Source organism: Rhineura floridana, chromosome 22 (genome assembly GCF_030035675.1).
Source record: "Rhineura floridana isolate rRhiFlo1 chromosome 22, rRhiFlo1.hap2, whole genome shotgun sequence".
NCBI classification, from domain to species: Eukaryota; Metazoa; Chordata; class Lepidosauria; order Squamata; family Rhineuridae; genus Rhineura; species Rhineura floridana.
This window is the reverse complement of record NC_084501.1, coordinates 20,131,402-20,137,609: the sequence shown is the minus strand read 5'-3', so window position 1 is coordinate 20,137,609 and position 6,208 is coordinate 20,131,402.

Here is a 6,208-nt window from a genome sequence, read left to right as displayed (position 1 = left end):
CCTCCCGAAATTCTTTTCGTCTCTTGCTTTTTGCGAGCTTGTTGGGATGCCGATGGGGGTGGAGGCAAGCTGTGGCGCTCTGGCCTTATGGGAAGATCCCAAAGGTGAGTGAAGTGCCCCAGATCTCACTCCATGGCACACCTGCCCTTCGCCATATGGGGTGGGCTTCGTTTTTTTTTAGGTAATGATGTTTGTCAGTGGCTTCCCACAACTGGCAGAAGTCCTGAAGTGATTTACAGAACAGAAAATAAAAAATTGAAAGCGCAGGATGTGGGTCTGTGTCACACTTGTGAGAGCCTTTGCTACTGGGAAAGTGAGCTGAGGTTTGCTCAGACTGTCGTGACTTTGGGCAAGAGAGGGATGGTGGCCCAAGTCCTCCTTGTAAGGGGAAGGGTTGTGGCTCCGTGGTTGAGCACCTGCCAGTCAGTGTAGACAATACTAAACTAAATGGACCAATGGTCTGACTCAGTTGAAGGCAGCTTCCTTTGTTCAGGAAATGAGTTGCAACTTTCTTCACTGGTCCCGGGGCATGGTTTGGAGGCCCAGGATGCAGCAGCTGTGCTTAGGTCAGGGTCTGGTCAGTGCCTGGCTGGAAGACCCCACCCCAAGGAATCCGATGAATGCTCCCTTGAATTCCAAGATGGAAGATTGCTTGGGGTGGTGGTGTAGGAATGGACAGGACACTGTCGTTTCTGGAGGTTTCCCCCCACAGGGTCTTGAGAACCCTTTGACCTGGGTTCTGATTACCCTAGAGACAGGTTGAGCCCAGCCATTCGCTTATTAAACATGTTTCTAAGCTAAGCTACCCTTCATCATAAATAGATCTCAGGGCCTTGCCCAACCCAAAGTCCAAAACTGAATAAAGCACAAGAACAAGCTGGAAAAAAATGGGTAAAAATTACGGCACAAACCTTAAAATGAGCCAAAACACATAAAACCACAAGCATGTGAAGTGGGGCCCTGTTGTAGCGTTTGCATAGCCTCGTGCATAATTGCAAACACTCGCCAGGCAGGGAGAGGATCACCAGCCTGTTTTGACTTTGAACATTTATTTATTTAAGAAAAATTATATGCCGCTTGAACGTAAAGCCCTCTAAGCAGTTTACCAAAAAACCACAATATCAATAAAACAGTTAAAAGCAAGTAATTAAAAACATATTAAAAATAATTAAAACAGCTGCTAAGTAAAAACAAAAAAACAGATCAATAACTGTGTCTGGAAAGGCTTGCCTAAAGAGAAAAGTGTTAAGCTTTAAGGACACTGCAAAGGGGTCAGGAGGCAGGGAGTTCCAAACTTACCAAATCTCCCCACAGATTCTCTTGTTTACACTGTGCCGTCACTCCAGAGTAACATAAGCAAAAGGGAGACAAGGAAATGTCTCTGACGCTGAGGAGCTTACAGTCTACACATTTGGCCATGGGAAGAGTGATGAGGACAAGGGGTGGTCAACCAGGTTCTTCCGTGACGGGAAGGATTCTCTGAGGCGGGTAAGCTTCCCTTGCACTTCCACTGTGGATCTGCCCCCCCATTGACTCCACACACACACACACACACCCCCGCTTGAGCTGTCATGTTGGAATCAGCCCTTTGCAGGAACCCTCCATCTGACAACGGAGGGCATGGAGAGCTGAGAGAGAGAGGACAGCACTATTGATCTGTTAGATTACTCAATTTCGCTCGTATTGATCAGGTAATTGCTTTGTCTTCGTTCTCATTTGGACACTGCATTACTTTTTCTCCTCTTCCCTAACTGCCAACTCCCCCCCCTCCATCCTGGATGGCTCAACTCCCTCCTCTTAAAGCAAAACGGAGCGGGAGGCGGTGAAGGAGAGCTTAGTCTGGAAGAGGGATGGGGCAGAACAGCCCCAGTGGTGGGAAGCCAGTGCCCTGAGAGCATCCAGACAAGACTCTCTGCTCCAAGTCAAGTGGTGGGCTTTAGGGAGGAGGTTGATCTGCTTCGAATGTTGAAGCGTTGCCCTCTCTTATCGGAACAAAAGCCCTCACCAGACAGTTCCACTCTCCACCAAAAAGAGCCTCCAGGACCCAGCCCTTGCCCTCCTGAGCTCCATCCTGAGAGCAGCAGCAGAGCCCTGCAGCAGCCTGCCAGACCAGGCTGAAGAGGGGCCCATCTCCCACTGCGGCCTCCTGTTCTCCCAGGGGCCACCAGGTGCCCCGATGGGGAAGCCCGCAAGGAGGATATGAGAGCATGCAATAGCTCTCTCCCCACTTGTGCCCTTCTTTCCCTGCAACTGACACTGGAGGTCGTACGTAGCCATTGGTAGCCTGACCCCCTCAAGAACCTGTCTAATCCTCCCTTAAAGTTGTCCACGTTGGTGGCCATTGCTGCCTCTTGTGGAAACGAATCCCGTCGTTTAATTATGCGCCGTGTAAAGAAGGACTTCCTTTGTCTGCCCTGAATCTCCCAACATTCAGCTGCGTTGGATGCTCCCGTTGGGCTCTAGTATTACGAGAGAGAGAGAGAGAGAGAGAGAGAGAGAGAGAAGTAACACAACCCACCGTCTCCACACTGTGCATCATTTCATACCCCTCGATTATTACCCCTTTTATCTAAACTGAAAAGCCCCAAATGCAACCTTTCCAAGCGGGAGGGAAGGCAAGAGACAGGAACAGCTCCGCAGCAAGGAGGGTTTCGTGCCATAAAGGACCCAATCCACATACCCACCCTTGGCTTTTGTAGGCAGGAGTGCCCAATGATTCTGCTCCTGGCTCGAGTCTGTCGGGGCTCTGGGCGTCTCTCTTTGCCTGAGCAATTCCACTGCCCAACACCTCCTAAACAGGAATGGCCCGAGACATTTTGCTGCCTAAGGGGGAGGACAAGATGGCTCCACTTCCCTGTCCCATATACATCTGGGCTGGCAGATGGCTCTTACTCACGTATTCATTTCATGTCTATCCCACCTTTCCTTCTCCAAGTAGCTCAGGTTGGCTTTCACAGTTCTCCTCTCCCTATTTTATCCTCACAACAACCTTGCGAGGTGGGTTACTCCCAGCCTGACAGCGATTGGCCGAAAGTCACCCAGTGAGCTTCATGGATGAGTGGGGGATTTGAATCCAAGTCTCCTAGGTCCTAGTCCAACACTCTAACCAGTGCACCACCACTGGCTCCGTGCTCCCACACTGGTTGCAATGATGAGATAGTGTCCCACCGCTGCAGCGGAAGGCAACTGGCCAATTTAAGAAGCCCAGGAGAATCTATGTGGCCACAGGGGAATGGCTGAGTGGCGGGGGGAGGTGGCGGCTCAGGAGGAACAGCTGGGGTTGGCTGTTGCCGCTCTCCCCCTTGCATCTGCTGCAGGAGGCAATTGGCTCACACTGCCCAATGGCAGGACTGTCCCTACTCCCAAAGGCAGCCCTGAGCGATGATGTGTGTGCCGGCCGCGCCTGGCTTCGTCGCATCAGGGGAGGCCAGCATGAGATGAAGGATTTATTCTGGGGGGGTTGTGCAATGGGTCTTCTTATGGCAAATGGCAGAGTGGCGTCTGCAGGCCTTTGAGGGTGGGCTCCTCTTTACTGCATCATCATCATTATTATTATTATTATTATTACTATTAATACCCTGCCCTTTTTCCAAACTGGAACTCAAGGCGGCTTCCAGATAAAAATAAGTACATATCATTAAGAACCTATAAACATATAAAACATATAAAAATATAAAATCAGCATTAAAACAGGATTAAACTATTAAGATGTTAAAACCAATTAGATATACACTTAAAATACTGCAACCCAGTTTAGGAGCATACAAGTAAAACAATAACATACAGCATCCTCTTCAGTCACTACCCTTAAAGCCTTCAGTTCCAAAGGCTTGCCGGAAGAAAACAGTCTTTAGCTGTCGGCGGAAGGACTGCACAGAGGAGGCCAATCTTGCCTCCCTAGGGAGGGAGTTCCAGAGCCTAGGGTCAGCCACCGAAAAAGCCCTTTTCTTTCCCCATTTTCTCTTCCCATGGGGGCTTGTGCTGGCTGGCCGGCCGGCCGGCCTCCACCCACTTCCCCAAATGTCTTCTGGCTCTCCACTCTGCTGAATCGTGTTCCCTTCTCCCTGGAAAACTCTTCCCTCTGACTCCACTCTTTGGGGAGGAGCAGCCTGAGGGGAAGGCACCTGGCTGGCCTGCCCCAAAGGGCAGCTCCTGAGTTCCTTCTTGAGAGCCAAAGGGGGGCCAGGCCTCTTGTGGTCTTCTGTGGGGAGGAGGAGGAGAGGTATCCGACAGAGGCAGCAGCAGCAGCAGCGAGGAGATTTGCCACATTGGCCCACGATCCCAGGAGCTCTGGTTAAGTGCAGGCACAGAGACTTTGGCTGCAGACATACCATACTTTTAAAGCACATTCACCACCACCCTGGAGAAAAAAAACAATCCTGGGGACTGTTTTTGTTAAGGGTGCTGGGAATTGTAGCTCTGTGAGGAGAAAACTATAGTTCCCAGGATTTTTGGCAGGGGGAATCACATACTTTTAACTGTATGGTATTGCATATGTTGCTAGGTTGGTGTTAAGGGTGCAAGCTTCCATTACCTAAGCATGTACTGATCTGAGCAGGTTTGAAGCAAAATCTAAAGCCCTCTCTTACTCTGCAGATTAAGAGAAGAGCCACAAACTCTCCATTGGAAATCAAAGCCTTTTATATAACTCAAGTCTTACACAAGGTAATTAAAAACACCTCCAACCCAATTCCTCCTGTGAGGTTCCCTAATGCTTAATTGGCATTTGAAAAGCACTTCAGGTATAACATACATGGATCTGTTCTGAAACAGCCAGTTGTTCCGGTTCTGTCAGGAGCAGGAACTGGATGATCAAGTTCTTGAAAAAATAAAGCTTTGCAATTTAAGAGTCCTGGAAACCCAAGTGTGCTCCTGGCTCCCTCTAGCCGGCCTTCTAAGTCAGTGTCCTGGGCGGCCAGGACGTGAATATTGATTACGATGGTGATAGCGATTATGATTTGCTTGTTACCCAAATGTCTCCAACTGACTTACAACACTGTTAAAACACAAAGAAATATATCCTGCCGATGGTTCCCCAGCTTTTTCCCCCCCACGGACCTCTTGAAAGTTGCTGAGAGTCTTGGCAGAGCACTTAATAATTTTCCTGCCTGTTGTAGCAGTTGCAAAACCCTGTGCTAGAGGCTGCATGATCTTTATCACATATTTTTCTTGCTGCTTTTATTTCTTAAATTGCATTTTATAATATTACAATTTGAATTCCACAGAATACAGCCTATAGAATAACAGAAACTATAAAAGCACAATTAAAAATCAATATGAGTGTTTAATGTGCTGCGCCCGCCATTCTTCACAGAAGGACTGCAGACCTCCTGGATGAAGCTCATGGGCCACCGTACGGGACCCCCCTACCTTACACCCTAAAACAGAACTTAAAAGAACCCTCCGTAAGAGCCATAGGGAGCTTTGGCAGCACCCTAAGAACAAAACAACGTTGATCTCTGTCAAAAGTCTGGGGCCAAAGTGCAGCCTTTACAGGCACTGAAAAGATGTCAGCAAAGAAACCAGGCAACTTCTCTGGGGAGAGCGTTGTGCAGACAGGGGGCCACCACCGAGAAGGCCCTTTCCCTTGTCACCCTGCAGAATGATGTGGTTTGCCATTAGGGTGCTGCCAAAGCTTTCTGCTGCTATGTGTTAGAGGAGGTTGCTTTGTACGTGCTTATGTGTGAATGCATGTGCATACATTATAATGCCTTTTTACTCATGCTTATGTTTTTTAAGTACGTTGTAAATTGCTGGGAGACCTTTTTGTGTTACAAGCAACTGGCAATTTAATTAATAAATTCACTAATAGGCAAAAAACCCTTTTGGTTTAAGAATGTAACTATAGCCCACAGATATTTCTATCAAACTTTAAAAAGCAGGGAAATTGGGCAGCTATAGTGAATGCACCAGGGGAGCAGAAGACCTGACCTCCTCGTATCTCAGAGAGTGCTGAGAGTTGCTAGGAGATGCCCTGTTCCCCTCACAGACCTTCAATCAGGGTGGCTGGCTGTTAAACCAGCCTGGCCACTGGAGCTCTGTCAGTGGCACAGGAATCTCCTCTCAGCCCCCTTCACAAACTACACTTCCCAGGATTCTTTGGGGGAAGCCCTGACTGTCTCAAGAGAAACAAAGGTCAGGTGTGGGTGTGGCCCCGATTAGCCCAGCCCAGCAGCTGAGTCTGGCTTTTAGGACACCGGCAGTTGGT